Below are 19,514 nucleotides of genomic sequence, written 5' to 3' on the forward strand. Positions count from 1 at the left end.
TGACCCTTGTGCATCGCCAGGTGTGACCCAAAAAGCAAAAAAAAAAAAAAATAGGTAAGGGATATTTTGTATAAACTTTCAGTATCAATATTGCAAACCGCAGTATCCAAAAGGATACATATATATGTATATATAGAGAAAGTACATATATATCTTATATATGTATATATATATATATATAGAGAGAGAGAGAGAGATTGAGACATAAAAGCACCTGCCATAGAGGCAGATGGGGGTGGGTGGGAGGGTGGTGGGAGGAAACCTGGGGACACAGGGGCTGGAAAATGTACACTGGTGGAAGAAATGTGTGTTGGAATACTGTGCAACTGAAATCCAATCATGAACAGCTTTGTAAAAAATATTTTAAAATAATAAAAATAAAATAAAATAATGTTTAAAACCATCATGTAACTAGAAATCTGTAGCACTGTCATCCCATTGTTCATTGATTTGCTCAAGCAGGCACCAGTAACATCTCCATTGTGAGACTTGTTATTATTGTTTTTGGCATATCAAATATGCCACGGGTAGCTTGCCAGGCTCTCCTGTGCAGGCGGGATACTCTCAGTTGCTTGCTGGACTCTGAGAGGGATGGAGGAATCAAACCCAGGTCGGCCACGTGCAAGGCAAATGCCCTACCTGCTGTGCTATCATTCCAGTCTAACTAGAAATCGACTAAACAAAAACGGTAAGGTATCTATATATGGATAGTTTAAAACTCTCAAGAAAGATTTTGAAGACAATCTTAGGAAATGGAAAAACATTCCATGCACATGAATTCGAAGAATCAATACTGTCAAAATGACCATCTTAAACTACTATCTAGATTCAATACAATCCCTAACCAAATTTAGACAATATTCTTTAAGAATTTAGAATAGTCACTTTAAAGTTTGTGTTGAATTATAAAAGACCCTACATCATTAAACGCATGCTGAAAAAGAGGAAACAAGGCGTCATCTCACTACCTAACTTGAATCTATATTACAAAGTCACAAAAAACAAAATGGGGTCATACTGGAACAAAGAACGACTCCAGAATTTTAGGTCAGAACAGAATATCTGAAGATAACCTCCCATCTATTTGGTCAACTAATTTTTGACAAAGGAGCTAAGGACATTAAACGAAATAAAAATATCTTTTCAACAAATGGCATTAACAGTATGGGATAACCAGGGCTGGAGCGATAGCAAAGAGGGTAGGGTGCTTGCCTTGCATGTGGCCGACCCTGGTTGGATTCCCAGCATCCCATATGGTCCAGTGAACACCATTAGGAGTGATCCCTGAGTGCAGAGCCAGGAGTAACCCCGAGCATTCCCAAGTGTGACCCGAAAAGCAAAAATTATATAATTTTTTTAAAAAAAATAGTATGGGATAACCACAAACAAAAATTAAAGCTGGATCCATATATTACGCCTTACAAAAAAGTCAACTCAAAGTGGATCAAAAACCTTGAGATCATACCTGAAGATATAAAGTACATCAAGTAAAGTATAGGCAAAACACTCTAAGATCTAGACGGCAAAGAAGTCTTCAGCAATACGATGACATTGGCAGAATCAAAACTAAACAAACGAGACTACACCAAAATAAAAAGGTTTTGTATGGTAGAAAATAAAAAAGGGGGATAACATTAAGCAAGCAGCCTGGTCAAGTGTATATACCATGTAGCACTGCAGCACTGCCATGCTGTTGTTCATCAATTTGCTTGAGCGGGCACTATTAACGTCTCCATTGTGAAACTTGTTGTTACTGTTTTTGGCATATCAAATACACCATGGGTAGCTCGCCAGGCTCTGCTGTGTGGTCAGGATACTCTTGGTAGCTTGCCAAGCTAAATGAGTGGGAGAAAACATTTTCACTCAGCATATCAACTATTTGGTTGATATCCAGATATACAAATTACAAAGATCAACAACAACAAATCTAAGAGCTCCATTGAACATTGGGGAGAGGAAGTGATCAGCCACTTCTTTGAGAGAAGATGGCTTATACACACATGGAAAAAGTGCTCATCACTTATTACTAAGGACATCCAACTCATAGAGAGTGCCTAGCCGGGAGAAACACCACCAGCCCCAGGAACATAAGAAGTGAGCGCCGACCCCCTGAGCTGGCACAGGTAAAGCAGCCAGTGGGTGTGGCCACCGCAGCAGCAGCAGCTCACAAGCCACAGTTATTTCTTCTTCTCCCAGCATTTTGGACTCACAGCTCAGCCATCATTATCTAATTCTGAAGAGGACATCCTGGCTATCCCAATCACATTAGGCCAATAGTCCACCAGCCTATTCCAATCAAAATACTCCTCCAAAACATCAAAATAAAAGGGAACACAAAGAATTGAACAATCCCAAAGAAAAAGAACACATCTCCTGAAGCCACACTAGTGACAGGCACAGAGGAGCACCAAAGAGTTAGTATTCTTAAAGGGTGGGGGGGTGACGAAAAGACCATCACCAACCAAGCCCACCTAGAATCCTCCCTTGAAGTGAGAGTCAGTCACTGATAATGAACTGATGGGAACCACCTCCATACTACCACAGCAACATGAAGAAACAGCGTAGATTCCCCCCCCCCCCAGGAGAAGTGGTTGAAGAGCCCTGAAGCCCCATCAGGAAATTCCCACAAATATAATCTTTCAGACAAAGAATTCAGAGATAAAATGTTGAGGATGTTCAACGAACTCAATGTAACGGTGGAACAGACATCCAGTACCTTAAAGGAGGACATGTCAGAAACAGTGGAATGGACAGCCAACAAAATACAGGAAGAAACGAAAGCAGAAATAACAAAGCTACAAACAGAAGTGTCAGTAAAGGATTCAGTAGATGAAATAAAAAACTCTGTGGGTGCCCTCAACAGTAGAATGTTTACAGCCAAAGAATCAGTAAGCTTGAAGATGAGTCGCAGGAAGTTTACAGGCAATGGCAAATAATGTAGAAAGGCAAATAATGTATAAGGTGGAAATTATATCAACTATCTTTTCAGACCAAGATGCACGGAAGATAGGAGTTATTTACACACAGACAAGGAGCACCAAATCAAACACTTGGAAATTAAACAACTCAATGTTGAACAATGAGTAGGTCAGGAAGGAAATCAAGGAAGAAATCAAAAGATATCTGGAAACAAATGAGAATGATGACATGAGCTATCAGAACCTATCAGATGCAGTTAAAGCCATGTTAGAAGAAAATTTATAGCTCTGCAAACATTCCTCAGGAAGGAGGAAACGGCCTAATAGATAACTTGACTTCACAGCTCGAGATCTTAGAAAAGGACCAACAAAAGGAGCCCAAACCAGGCCAAAGGAAAGAAATAATAAAACTTAGAGCAGAAATTAATGACATGGAAACCCAAAAACAAAATCCCAAAGGTCAATAAAACCAAGGGCTTATTCTTTGAGAAAATAAACAAGATTGATAAACCATTAGCAAGACTCACAAAGAAAGAGAGAGAGAACCCTAATAAACCAAATTAGGAATGAAAAGGGGGACATCACAACAGAAACCAAAGAAATTCAAAACATCATCAGAGACTACTTTGAAAGTCTGTATACCATGAAACAACAGAACCTAGACAAAGTGGATAAATTCCTGGATTCCTATAATCTCTCCAGACTGAACCAAGAATATTTGCAATACCTGACTAGACCTATTACTATCAAGGAAATTAAAACTGTAATCAAAATTCTTCCCAAAACAAAATCCCAGGTCCAGATGGATTCACTAGTGAATTCTTCCAAACATTAAAGAAGACTTATTGCCAGTTATTCTCAAGATTTTCCAGGAAATTGAAGAAACAGAAACTCTCCCAAACAGTTTCTATGAGGCGCATAGTTACCTAATACAAAAGCAAACAAAGATAACACAAAAAAATTACAGGCCGATATCCCTGATGGATATGGATACGAAGACCCTCATAATATATTAGCAAATAGAATCTAACAACTCATCAAAAAGATCTTACACCACAACCAAGTGGGATTCATCACCATATATACAAGAATGGTTTAAGATTCAGAAATCAATCAACATAATTCATCATATCAACAAAAGAAAAGATAAAAACCATATGATCATATCAATATATGCAGAGAAAGCATTTGACAAGATCCAGCACCCGTTTATACTGAAAACTTACCAAAATGGGTAACTTTCCTCAATATAGTCAAAGCCATCGACCACAAGCCTATGGCAAGCATTATCTCAATGGGATAAAACTAAGGGCCTTCTCTCTAAGATCAAGAACAAGGCAAGGTTGCCCACTCTCACCACTTCTGTTCAATATAGTACTGGAAGTATTAGAAATGGCAATTAGGCAAGAAAAAGATACTAAGGGCATACATATAAGAAAATAAAAATCAACCTCTCACTATTTGCAGATGATATAATACTATACTTAGAGAACCCTAAACCCTCTACCAAGAAGCTCTTAGAAACAATAGACTTGTATAGTAAAGTCACAGGCTGTAAAATCAATACCCAAAAGTCCATGACTTTACTGTACACAAATAATGAGAGAGAAGAAAGTGACATGAAGAAAGCTACCTCATTCACATTCATGCCTCAGAAAATCAAGTACCTTTGAATCAGCTTAGTTAAGGAAGTAAATGACCTATACAATGAAAACTACAAAACGTGACTTCACGAAATAAAAGAAGACATAAGGAAGTAGAAACATACCCCCTTATGATGGAGTGGAAGAATTAACATTGTCAAAATGGCAATAATCCCCAAAGTATTATACAGAGTCAATGTGATCTCTATAAGGTTACCCATGCAATTCTTCAAAGAAATGGAACAAACTCTCCTGAAATTCATATGGAACAACAAACCCCTATAAATAGCTAAAGCAATTATTGGGAAAAAGAAGATGGGAGGCATCACCTACCCCAATCTCAAACTCTACTACAAAGCAGTTATAATTAAGACAGCATAGTACTGGAACAAAGGCAGAATCGCAGACCAATGGAACAGGGTAGAATATCCTTACACACACCCTCAAATATATGATCATCTAATCTTTGATAAGGGAGCAAGAAATGTGAAGTGGAGCAAGTAAAGCCTCTTTAACAAATGGTGCTGGCAAAACTGCACAGGTATATGCCAAAAGATGGGCTCATACCTCTATTTAACACCATGCACAAAAGTAGGCTCAAAATGGATTAAAGACCTCAACATCAGACCAAAATCCATCAGGTACACTAAAGACAAGGTTAGCAAAACCCTTCATGACATTGAAGCTAACTTCAAAGATAACACACTACTGACCAAGCAAGTGGAAACAGAGATAAACAAATGGGACTTTCTTAAACTAAGAAGCTTTTTACCTCAAAAGATACAGTGACCAGGATACAAAGACAGTCTGGAGAATGGTAAAGGATATTCACCCAATCTATCTGATAAAGGGTTGATATCAAGGATATACAAGGCACTGGTTGAACACTATAAGAAAAAAATATCCAACCCTATCAGAAAATAGGGCAATGAAATGAACAGAAACTTTCTCAAAGAAGAAATCTGAATGGCCAACAGTCACATGAAAAAAATGTTCTTCATCACTAATAATCAGGGAGATTTAAATCAATCACTGTCACTGTCATCCCATTGCTCACCGGTTTGGTCGAACAGACAGCAGTAACATCTTCACTGTGAGACTTGTTGTTACTGTTTTTGGTTTTTGGCATATCAAACATGCCATGGGTAGCTTGCCAGGCTCTGCTGTGCGGACGAGATACTCTTGGTAGCTTTCCGGTAGCGCAGCGGGTCAGGTGTTCGCCTTGCACTTGGCTGACACGGGTTTGATTCTTCTGTCCCTCTCGGAGAGCCCAGTAAGCTACAAAGAGTATCTTGCCCACATAGCAGAGCCTGGCAAGCTAACCCGTGGCATATTCAATATGCCAAAAACAGTAACAAGTCTCACAATAAAGACGTTACTGGTGCCCACTCAAGCAAATTGATGAGCAATGGGATGACAGTGCTAGTGACAGTAGCAGTGACAGTACAATAGCTAAGATATGGAATCAACTGAGAAGATCAACAACAGATAGGTGGATCATCAAGTTGTGGTATATACACAGTGCAGTACCACACAGCTGTAAGGAATGATAAAATAATGCAATTTGCAGCAACATGACGGATCTGGAAGACATTATATTAAATGAAGTCAGAAGAACGATAAACACAGGATGATGTCACTTATATGTGACATTTAGTATAAGTGAATAGGGGGATGCAGTGTTTTAGAGAGAGCTGTCCAGATCAACATTAGCTCAAGAATATAGGAGAAGGAAAGAAAGAATGGAGGAGAGAGCGCATAGGAGACAGATGAGAAGCAATGGGGGCCAGGTCTGCAGATTAAAATAAAAGGATGGTGTTCAGAAATGAGAGAGCCAAATATCCAAACCACAAAGTTGAAAACACTGAAATCAGGAGACCCAACTTCAACAAGAAAGTTTAGAAAGGTGCATCTCAAGAGGGCAGAGTAGGTTGGGGCATTTAGAAGGAAACCTGGGAACATCAGTGGAGTAAGTTGACACTGGTGATGGGATTAGTCCTGCAACATTGTGTCTAAAACTCAACTATGAATAACTTTATAAATGTCAATGCTTTAATAAAATACACAAATATTAAAAGTATCTTTTATTTTTTTAAAAAATGAATAAAAAACAAATATGAAATTGGCATTAGGAACAGTGAACAAATGAATCCCCTCTAATACCAGAAATATATGGAGAATTATAATCAAAAATGATAATTAATGCTAAAAATCTAAAATTTTAATTTAATAATATCTGTCCCTGAAATTTTAATTGGTTTAGTTTTTTGGTTAGGATTACAACATCTCAAACTTGGGGGTTGGGAAATAAAATATAAAAGGAAAAATGAATTAAAATACTTATCATTATGTGCTTAGAATATTTTTCTATAATTTTAAGCAATATTCATGCATTGTTAGTCTATTTAGTTTTCATAGGGGTCTTGAAAGCCAATGATAATTTTTAAATGTATGCCAAATGGTTTAATGACTAGTCATTCTCCTCAGCCTGTGATATATAACTAGTTTATAATGCTTTGCAAACTTAAAAGTACATTTAATTTGGGGCCTGGGAGATAGCCAGAGGGCTAGTGTGCATGCCTTAAGGCATGTTAGACCCCCACGTTCGTTCCCAGCAATATAGACAAGTGCCAGGAATAGCTCTTCACAAACAGAAACTACATAATTATATAATTCCCAACATTCTATATTCCATTTAAGACACACATGTTAAAATTAGGAATCACTGTAGAGGAATCACTGTCATCCCATTGCTCATCGATTTGCTCGAGCAGGCACCAATAACGTCTCCATTGTGAGACTTGTTACTGTTTTTGGCATATCGAATATGCCACGGGGAGCTTGCCAGGCTCTGCCATGCGGGCAAGATACTCTCAGTAGCTTGCCGGGCTCTCCGAGAGGGGTAGAGGAATAGAACCTGGGTTGGCCACGTGCAAGGTAAACACCCTACCCTCTGCGATATCATCCAGCCCCATGTTAAAATTAATAATAAATAATTATAAATAAGTCTAAAATAATTTTATTTCCACTATTTATAGATTAATATTTATTATTTTCTGACAAAATTCATTAGTATTATTATGAAAAAAGTATGTTTCTGATCTAACACCATTGTAATAGTGACTATTGAGTTTGAAGTTGGCAGTGATTTAGAACTTGAATACCAACTAAAGTAAAACTTAATAAAAACGGATTTAAGATGAATTTTTCTTCTTTACTTTTAAGATTTAAAATGAATATTTCAGTACATCTCGTTGAAATCTATTGTTGTTGTTGTTGTTTATTGTGCCTGCATGAAAATGGGATAAAGTCAATTTTTTAACTTGGATAAAAGTTTATCCTGCACCTATTTGTACTCACACTACTCAGGAAAAGCTAAAGCAATAAAGTTGAAAGTTGATTAAGCTAGAGATCTTATTATGGAACAATAACAACAATAACAAATCAAAATACATTTACAACTTATTTTCAAGTTTTTTAACTTTTATTTTCACATCTGGGTCTGTACAGTGTATTATAAGTTTTATTCCATCTACCTAGTGACTATTGCTGCCAATTAATTATAGATTCAATATTGAATTAATGTTAGAAAATGCACAATTTTTATTTACTGCTAACAGTTTTGGCTTTTCTTTTTTTCACTATATCTTAAAAGGAAGAATATGTTACAATTAATTTGATGTTCAGCATTGCTGAGAAATCTGAGTAGTCACTTTATTGATAATTTTTTGATAATTGATCTCCATATAAACATCACTAAACTTCAATTAAAAGTCAAGTTAAAAAACAATGATGAAATGTAGTGCAGTCACAAAATAGAGCTCTCTTCAATTTTCCTGATGTATTCTATATGCTCTCTGTACTTTTATGGCGGGGAGAGGGCAGTACATGCAGCCAGCAGAGCTCAGGACTGGCTCTGAACTCAGGGATCATTCCTGGAAGGTTAAGGGACCATGACGGGTTCCAGGGATCAAATCTGTGTCAGCCTCATGCAAGATAAGTGCCTTACCCAGGGTACTATCTTTTACCCCTTATATAATTCTATTGGAATAAAAATTTTATAACATAATTCATACGATCGATTGTAATGTTTCTGTGTCGGATCAAATTTAAAACATTTATAGCGTAATATATTTAATAAATAAAACAAGAATTAGAAAAGAAATGCTTATAACGAAGATGGTGAGTATTTTACTGAAAGTTATTAAGAACAAAAACAAATATAACCCTTCTAATAACACCAACCTGATGACTTCAAAACAGAATTTACTTTTCCTGTAATTCTATGGCTACTTCTTAGTTCACCTGTTTGAATTTAGTTAATTTACTCATCATGGTAAAAAAATAATGTACTTGCGAGTAAACTTTGTCTAATATTTCATGTATACAATAGAATTATTTTAAACGAGCTTCAGGTTGTTCCTTAGATCAAATAAGCACATATTGACATTAGGGACATACTCTCTGTATTATCTTCAGAGATCAAAATTCACCACATTGAGTTCTTTGTATAGCTGCCAGGATCACATATAATCCCCTAACAGTGTTATTCTCACTGGTCCATATGTTAGTCAGCCAAAACCAATTACAAGCATTTTTAAGGCTAGATACAATAGAATTACTTTTTTATTAGTATCTTATGTTGTGCCCATGCTAGCTTAGATTTACACTTGTTCCCTATGGTCCATATGATGCAGTGTCAATGAAAAAAAAAAGGAAAAAAAGAAAATTCATTGAAATCTACTTGAGAGAAACAAGAGTGTAATTTGCCACACAGCAAGAGCCCTGATATGCACAAACAAGAACTTGTCATAGCCATCTGTAGCTCTGTTTACATGAAGATACACACAGGCCAAAAAAACCAGAGGAAGTCTATCTGAATTAATAAATGTGTGGAAGAGGAGCTGGCAAAAAAAAAGAAGAAAACACTTTAGCAGATATGGGAAAGTCTGTTTTCAAGTACAAGGGAACTTTGAATCAACAATATTCATGACAGTCTGTGTTGTTTTGGTTTTATTCTGTATTTATTTACTTATTTATTTTTGTTTGGGGCCCACAGCCATCAATTCTCAGAGCTTACTCCTGGTTTTGTACTCAGGAATTACTCCCAGTAGTGCTCATGGGACCATATGAGATGCCAAGGATTGAACCTAGATGGCCGTGTGCAAGGAAAACATCTTACCTGCTATACTATCTCTCTGATCCCAGATAGTTGCTTCATTTTAAAGGTGGATAGACTCAGGTACTTGCCCAAAGACATATAACACACAGAAGGATGATTTCCATATAGAATTAAGTAAATATTTCTATCACATCTGTAAGAAAACAATGGAATTTAGAAGACTGAAGACTCCATATAAGGGAGCTGTTTCCATCTAATTATGCTGCTACTACGATATTTATTTTGGGGGGGCAGGTTGAGTTTCTTTTCCCACCCCAACAGAGTCCCAGCAACCAAAAACCTCCAGAATCCAGCTGCCATCATGCTCACAACCTCTCTCCACAGGTCGGATGAGCCTCACCTAAGAGGGAACCTGCAGAAAAGTCCAACTATATGGGACCAGTGACTGAAACCTCCAAGTTCACTTGGAGTGGGAAGGGCCATCTCTCTATTTACCAGTAGCTTGGCAGTCACACCCACAAACTGCCCCAGGTGCCACATAATCTCATCAATGACCAGGATCCAGAGACTCAGAAATAAAGCTTCCAGAAGAGATCAACACAGGCCCCACCCATGAGTGAATCTGCTGTATAATCATGTTCTAAATTTTAGAATTCCTGAACCTCTCATACTCTACTCCAATGATGTACTAAGCTTTGTGGGAGGGGCACAATTTGGGATTTGGGATGGAAACATTCAACATATGGTGGTGGCAAGGTACAATAATGGTGGGATTGGTAATGGAATATTAAATGTAATGAATTATTGTGAACAACTTTATAAAAATAAAACAAAATTTAGAAAAAATATAAAATATTTATTTTGTAATAGTAATATTTGTAGCTAACAAATGTTGCTCTTTATTTCCAGAGCATAATATGTCTCTTAATTGAAAATGATCTTATTGACATACATAATAACTGTACTACCACATGTACTGAGTCACAAAATGTATTAATATAACTTAAATTTCTAGCACTGTGGCACTATAGCACAGTCATCCCGTTGTTCATCGATTTGCTCGTCTGGGCACCAGCAATGTCTCCATTGTGAGACTTGTTACTGTTTTTGGCATATTGAATATGCCACAGGTAGCTTGCCAGACTTTGCCGTGAGGGAAGGATACTCTTGATAGCTTGCCGGACTCTCTGAGTGGGATACATTTCTAGAAAGACTAAAATTTAAAATCTTCATGATAACCTCCAAGAATATTTAACTCTTTACATTCCTACTTTTAAATATTATTTTAATAACTCTGTGGTCTTCTTGTCCATTTATGATTGTTTATAGAAAGTTTGTTTTGCTTATAGAAAGAAGCTTTGCTATCTAATAGGAATTCTATTATCACAACATATTTATTCAATTTTCTGTTGCTTAAATATCACCTTCTCTGTGAAACATTTTCTGGACATCTGATCTAGGAATTAAGTTTTCTTCCATCACACTTGTTACTGTTTTCCATGGTTGCTTTTAGTTACCGAATTCATCATCATTATTATAAAATATTCATTTCCTTATATATTTAAATTTTAAAAATCTGAAACTTTCCTAGAATCCTATTTCCATGATAAGAGAAAACTGTGTTGCTGTCCTTACTGAAAAATCAAATCTACAAATAAATTTTCAACAAATAACATTTGATTGAATGAATGATCAATGGAAAAGTGTTTATTTACTCTCATATTAATTTATATACCTCAGTTTCTGACGTATCTATCTACCAAATTTTTGGTGGGGTCATACCTGCCTGTGCCCAGGTCTTCCTGGCTTTGAACAAGGAGCAGTTCTGGCAAGGGTCTGGGACAATATGGCGTGCTGGGGACCAAACTCAGCCATATCCCATATTAGGCAAACATCCTTATCCCTTGTGCCATCTCTCAGGCCCTACCTATCATCATAGATTTCCAGTCCTTGGCTAGTTAGAAAGTCTCTCTGGCTTCACTTAATGTCTGCTACTAGGTAGCCCAGTTGTTGTTTGTACTTCTAGAACTCTCTATTTTGTGTTAAATATTTTGTGTCATTCTCCTGGGACTGTGCCCACCTCCTTACCAAAATTCAAATAGTTTGTATCCATTCTAGAAAGTGATTTATTCTGTGAATATGTTTATCAAGATTTCCTACCTTTCTATATAACATCATAATAAAACTGTATTCTACCATAGAAATAATACTCTACTAATATATTTCTGCCTAGTCTTGTATGTTCTAGAAGCCATGGCTTTATTTTTAAAGTGTGCTACAATTCTCTTAGGCTATGATGTAATTTTATAAAAGCACATTATTATTTACACAAATAGTGTCCTTGTGTCTGATGTTCATGTTTTATACATTTTAATTTTGTCTAATATAGTCACTCATGCGTATCTGAAGCGATAGAAGTGTCTGTGCTAGTAACAGGGATTTTTTAAGTAGTTTCATCAAAATTAAACTAGAGGCAATTCTATAATAAAAATAATAATACGAGAAGGCATTATGTTCATTCTTGAAGCCTCACAATGGGTTGGGAAAAATTTACAACTTTTTAAAGAAATGAAAGTGACATCTAAATTGGAAAAATATTAGTAAAGTCTATAGATAGTATAGTGTACTTGCTTTTCACACAGCCTATTAGGGTTTAGATCTCAGAACCACTTATGTCACCTGAACCCCACCAGGCATGATCTTTGAACACAAAAGTAGTAGTCAGCCCTGAGCAACACCAGAAATGGTTCTAAATAAACAAAAAAATTCAACAGAAAAGAATAAAACTAACTGGCTGGGTAGATAGCTCACTGTATTGGAACACTAGCCTGGCCTGCAGATAAAAGTGGTTCATTTTCCAGAATTGCATGTTGCCTGTAGTATCTCTGTGGTGCCCCTGGTGGATTCTAGCTCTTCTGGGCCTAAGCAGCATCAAATCAAGGTTAGTGAGGTCTGGCCTCCGGAGAACATCCTGAATTACTGCTTGGAAGTTCTCTCCAAATAAATGAGTAACAATCATCATGGGCACTTTAGAATATTATTGACATATCTGACAGAAATCATAATTTCCATCAGAGCCAATAAAAATATTGAAATATTTTCCATTAAGTAAAGCTGGTCTATTTTAGAACCATTTAATCATATAGTACCTATAATTATTTTTGGAAATTCTTGACTAAAGCCATTGATTAATATTAGCTCTTCTTAATTATCATTAACCTCTATATAACTAAAATCACCAGTGTCTCTACACTGGAAACTACCATTGATCTATCACAGTTTTATTCTTTCATTAATCATTTTGAAGATTTATTTTTCTTCTGGAACATTATTTTAGTGACTTTCCTGTGGATACAGCTCTCCCAGAGCAGCCGGGTTCACTTTTCTTATACACTATTTCTTCTTACATACTCCAGAAATGTTAGAAATTGGTCCCAAGTTATTTGGTCTTCTTAGTTATTTTAACTGCTTGTAGGGAAAGAAAATTTACATTAAGAGATAGTAGTGTAAGATAGACTTTGATTGGAGTATGTACCCTGTCAAATAATGCAGAAAAAAATAGCTTAAACTCAGATTTAATCATCAACAGGACTGTAAAATGATAAATGAATGGGGAAAGTGTACAGTTATTTGAAATTGTTACAAATACAATTTGTAACAGTTACATGTAATTGTTTTTACTCTTAATTGTTAAGCTTTAAATCTAGTAATAATATTTTAATAAAAATGTTTTAACAAGTACAGTTATTACCATGGTAATTGATAAGATATAATTATCATTAGAACTGCCATGTAGGGTGTCTGCTTTGCGTGTGACTAACCCTGGTTCAATCCCCAGCATTCCATATGGCTCACCGGGAGTAATAACTGAGCTCAGAACCAGGAGTATCTACTGAGCAGCACTAGGTGTGACCCCAAAAACATATCTATATATATGTATTATCATATCATATTTTTATCAAAAAGTTTAAATCTGTCCTTTATAATTGAGTATATTTGGCATCATCTCGGTATAATTTTCATTGACATTAGTTCTATAATGAGAGTAGTCTATAAGAGAATCCTTATGTCTGAAGTCATTTTGCTTCAGAAATAAACTTTTGAGAATGAGACTTATGGTGTTAAGTGACTTCTGAGATACCTGTTTAGATCTGTGGCAAGTAATAAGAGTAGACAAAGGATAAATTGTAATATTTATGAGACAAAATTTTAACATGCATTATTTGATCTTATAAGGGATACTGAAGTTGAAATAGGTCTTCAAATCATTTCAGGTAAAGCAAGGGGACCAAAGATGTGTGGCAAGTATGGATAACCAATTGTATGCAAAGTTACTTAATGGGAGATATAATGATCTTGGTCTAAGTACTCAATTTACGTTAAGCGAATTATTGGAGAAGGACTCACTAGAAGGAATATCAGCAACTAAGCTGCCCAGTGGCTTAAGGATTAATTTCTGAATTTTGCATTTCTAAAATCGGAACCAATATATTTCTTAAATCAGTACTGAATTGATAGTACAGAAGGTAGGGCAATTGCCTTGGAGGTGAAGGACCTGGGTTTGATCCCTGGCATCCTATATGGTTTCAAGCCTGTTAGGAGTGATATCTGAGCATAGAACCATAAATAAGTCCCGAAGAACAACTGAGTATGGCTCAAAAACAACAAAAATGGAAGAAAGATCTAGCTGTTATTCTGTAACTTCCATTGCAAGTTTATTTCCTACAATCATTTTTTTTCAATATGAGGTAACATGTATAAATGTATTATTAGACCAAGGAAGATTATAACAAGAAACATATTCAATCATGGTGAATTGCTTAAAATAAATGTATCCAAAAACACTTAATATAAAAACATACATAATAAAATCTGAGTAGAAAAATGTTATGTTTAAATCAGAAATCTACCATTTATGTACAAGTACACTAATTATCTCTATTTATTGTCTTCATCAGTGGTTAATATTGTAATTTAGAGAAAAGCCAACATAATAAACATCAATATCAGTATCTTTCCAATATTCCTTAAGAGAACATGATAATCATCTCAAAAACATTGGCCCCTCTTTCACTGTTATTGCCACATTAAACTTGTAATACCTCATTATGTCTTTATTAAATTAAAAAGCAGAGTTAACATGATCAAAAACTTCTACCTATAACTTTATGTTGTAGCAAACAGTGGGGATTAAATGTGCTTGTGCCTGCTAAGAGGGCAGGCTGGGAGGTGAGTCAAAAACTGGAGCCGTGGCGGAGCGAAGTCACACTGCTGGTAGGATGCTGTTGGAACATGTAATGACTGAAGCAGTTGTTTTAGGAACAGCTTTGTCAAGTGCAGTGTTATAATAAAAATAAAATTTTAAAATATTATAACAATTTTTGAATATAAATTTGTATTTATTTACCTATGACTTTTATTGATGTAAAATACTTTATCAGGAATAGTTCTTTATTATACCAACAATTTAATTGCATTTAAATTTCATAGAGATCACTAAAACATATGGTCCTCCAAAGCTCACCAGGAGTAATTCCTGAGCTCAGAATCAGGAGTAACCCCTGAGCATCACTAAATATATTTATTTAAACTTCTTAATCTTATTCTCTTGAAGGCACTTTAATGTACTAATTTTAGTGAAACTATTATTCATATTTTATTATAAATACTTATACATCTATAATACTTTTTCAAAAAGAGAGTGAATTTCAGATTGTCTGTGATTATGTACTTGTACAACCAAAGGGAGCAATTATTTCTTGTCTGGCACATTGCTTAGCTAATGTAAATAAGCAATTTCTTTGAAGTCAGTGGGGTCTCAATATGTGGATAGTCTTTTTAATAGCATATAAAATTAAAATAAATTTATTAAAAAGACATTTTGTTGTAAAATCTACTTAAGTTATATTTGATCGTGCTTTTGGGAAATAGTAATTATTGTTTTTACTTAAGGAAGATCACTGTATCACTGTATCATTGTCATCCTGTTGTTCATCGATTTACTTGAGCAGGCACCAGTAACGTCTCTATTACTCAGCCCTGAGATTTTAGCAGCCTTTCCTTATTCGTCTTTCCAGTGATTGGAGGCTCTAACAGGATCAGGGGAATGAGACCTATTGTTACTGTTTTTAGCATATCGAATAAGCCACAGGTAGCTTGCCAGGCTCCGCTGTGCGGGAGGGATACTCTCGGTAGCTTGCCGGGCTCTCCAAGAGGTATGTATATATCTGTAACTGTATTTTGGATATGAATATGCCACGGTGAGCTTACAAGGGTCTCCCAAGTCGACAATAGACTCTTGGTAGCTTGTCAGGTTCTCTAAGAGGGAGAACTAGGCTATTAGACGCTTCTGGGAGCTCGGTTTTATAGTCTCTGGATGTTGGCCGTTGATGGGATTATACAGCGCCATGGGCAGTCTCTGGGTGTGACTGCCTAACTACTGGAAAATGGGGGATCTGAGTGGAAGAGGCCCAATCCTGATCTGAGCAGCCTTGGAGATCTTGGCCCCGGGTCCCACACACCTGGGTTTCTCTGCCAGCTCCCCCATGTGTGAGGCTCGTCCGAATGTGTGGAGAGTGGCTGAGCATGCCGTGGCTGGGTTCCAGAGGTCCTCAACTGTTGAGGCTCTGCTCGGGGAGGCGGGAAGGGAAATGCAACCTGTCCCCGCTGAGGGGCCCTGGTGAAAACAGCCAGGCGTAGGGCAAGAGACTGCATTACACTGTTCTGGGAGCTTGCTTTATAATCTCTGGATGTTGGTTGTTGTTGGGATTACACGGCACCTCAGGAAGATGCAGGCCAAAATAAACAGTCTGAATATTATCAGAGAAGAGACAGTCTACTCTCAAACTGGGTTGCAATTGCACTGGATTATTCCAGAGAGTTATGTTGGTATTTATTCTTTGTTCTTAGTTTCAAATATTAGTATCATATTAGTCATGCACATGTCAGTCGTGCACATATTAGTCATTTTGCAAACAGAATGTTTGAGAGCTGAGAGATTCAGATACTTGTTCTAATGCAATCAAAAAGAGGACATAACTTACTCAAACTCATACTCAAAATTTCAGTGTTTCAAAGAAGAAACCCATTGTAAGTAGAAGGGGGGAAAACACCAAAAATCAAAAATGCCCTGACAGGAAATACATGGCCTAACATCATCTTGCTCAGATAAGGTGACATCATTTTGCTCAAACACTCAGGTAGAGGTGAAATTTATTTATCATGTGCCAAAATTCCAATGATTTGGGTATTTTCTATTGTGTAGGTTTCTTCCAAGAGACATTATAATGCATAAAAATGTACTATATATAATAATTTGTAGTTTACAACATTCATGTATTTTGAATAAAACCAATTTTGACACTGTCTCTTTGTTATCTTTCTGTATGCCTGATGTCATGGGGGGGTTGCTATTTCCATTTTAATCATTTGATTTAGGAGGAGCTAGAGTAATAGCACAGCGGGTAGAGCATTCGCCTTGCACATGGCTGACCCAGGTTCAATTCCTCCGCTCCTCTCGGAGAGCCCGGCAAGCTACTGAGACTATCTCGCCAGCAAGGCAGAGCCTGGCAAGCTACCCGGGGCATATTCGATATCCCAAAACCAGAAACAACCAGTCTCACAATGAGATGTTACTGGTGTCCGCTTGAGCAAATTGTTAAGCAATGGGATGACAGTGACAGTGTGACAGTGACTTTGGAGAAGTGGGATGGAAGCGTCTACTTTAGTACACTTTAGTCTATACCTTTCATGTAATTTGAAGTAACTTGCACATACTGTTATTGTTGTCATCTTGATTCAGGAATGGTTTCTAAGGCTCTTTAATAACAAATGCAATAACAGTGGTAAAGGGAAGAATATATTCAATGGTTTAATTTACATTAACCTTTATGCTTTGTGAGTTATTTATTTCTGATTTTTTTATTCTTTTTGTTTGTTTGTTTGTTTTTGGGGTCACACCCAGCAATGCTCAGGGGTTACTCCTGGCTTTGCACTCAGGAATTACTCCTGGCAGTGCTTGGGGAACCATATAGGATGCTGGGGATCGAATCCGGGTCAGCCATGTGCAAGGCAAATGCCCTACCTGCTGTGCTACCGCTCCGGCCCCATCCTGATTTTTTTATTTGAATGTTGCTTTCATTAAATTTTTTTGCATTTATCCATTTAACATATTCTTAAAGGAGTAAGTCATTTTTCACATATAATGGAAAGTAAGATGTTACAAATATTGAGCTAATTTTAAGTGTGAAACAGTAGAGACTCTTCCAGTTACATCATGAGGCTATGAACCGAATAGGATCCAGAACAATTAATTGCAATGTATTGGTAGATCATAAATGAAATATACTTATGAGATCCTAAAGTGGCCACTGCTAAAGATAATATGGTTTTAATCTATTTTTTATGTTACTATAGAAAAACTTATATACTGCAAACTTAAACTAAATTTAGGTGCTTACAAGCTAAAGTCATACCTAATTTAAGTATAAGAATAAATGGGATATTTGCTAACTATATGTTTTGATAAAGTCTATTTTCTGTTAAAAAATCGTGTCTTATTGGAGGAGAATTATGAAACTTCTGAATGTGTGATTATGGTTAGTGGATGACATTGCATGAATGGAATGACATGCAACATCATAGAAAGAACAAGTAAATATTGGAATACAGCATTGTATTTGATTGTAAAAAAATAACCAATGTGTACAAAGTTATTAATGGCAATGGTTCATCAGTCAGGACACATGTATTGCGTCCAGTTCACAATGTTAGAAGATTTTAGCTCAAAGGTTGAAAATTGTCTGAGGCAAACCATGGGAAAAAAAGAAAAGGTTGTGATTACATTAACACCATGTGGTACAAGGAGCTGTCTCTGAATAAGAATCTACTTACAAACTGAGAATGATTTCCTAGAGCTTAGTAACAAAAGAACTAAAAATTGGGTACCATAAGAAAGAAATAAGTTGCTCTGAAGGCCAGAAGTCAAAAACCAGGTGCTGGAAAATGTTATTCCCTCAAACACTACAGGGAAGAAGATTTCTTGCCTTCAGTATTTCCTGCTGCCCCAGGTAATCTTTGTATTATAGATTTATAACAGCTACATATGCCTCTATGTTCACATGACATTTTCCTTTGTATCTATTTTCATGCCATTTTCCTCTATAAGAGAGCATTATAAGATTAACTATTCTATGTAATCCATCATATTCTATGTAATCCTTCCTGACTTCCTTTTAAATAAATTATATCTGCAATAACCCTAATTCCCAAAGTCACTATATGAGGTATAAATATAGACTACATATAAGTGTACAAACAGCCTATTTTTTGGGACTATGTTTCAAGCTGTAATGTCTATCTACATAATTCAGTTCATAAAATTGTACTACTTTGTAAAGCACAACTTATCTTTGTACAGTATAAATACCATCCTACTCAATACCTTGATTTCCTCATACATGTCATGTCATTAATTTTTCCAGGAGGCAATATCTTTATTTATAACTTTCTATAGTGATATTTCCTCATTTGGATCTGTCTGGTGAAAGTGCATCTATCTGTTTGGTAAGTAGTTTGCTCTGGTAAAAGTTTTTTTTTTTTTTTCCCCAGAGCTTTAACTCTCACTAAAGGAGATAACAAACTTCTGTAGAAAAACAAACTTAAAAAAAAATCTAGAAATTATAAGGAAGTAAATAAGTATTATAAAATGCATCAACATCTTAGCAGTGTTTTAAGACACTGATTTTTCATTGTCTACTAAGATATTTAATAAAGATATGATCTTAAAACCACAACTTTTGGTCAATAAACTTTTGACAAGGTAAGTTTTCA

Source organism: Sorex araneus, chromosome 10, assembly GCF_027595985.1.
Source record: "Sorex araneus isolate mSorAra2 chromosome 10, mSorAra2.pri, whole genome shotgun sequence".
Taxonomy (NCBI): domain Eukaryota; kingdom Metazoa; phylum Chordata; class Mammalia; order Eulipotyphla; family Soricidae; genus Sorex; species Sorex araneus.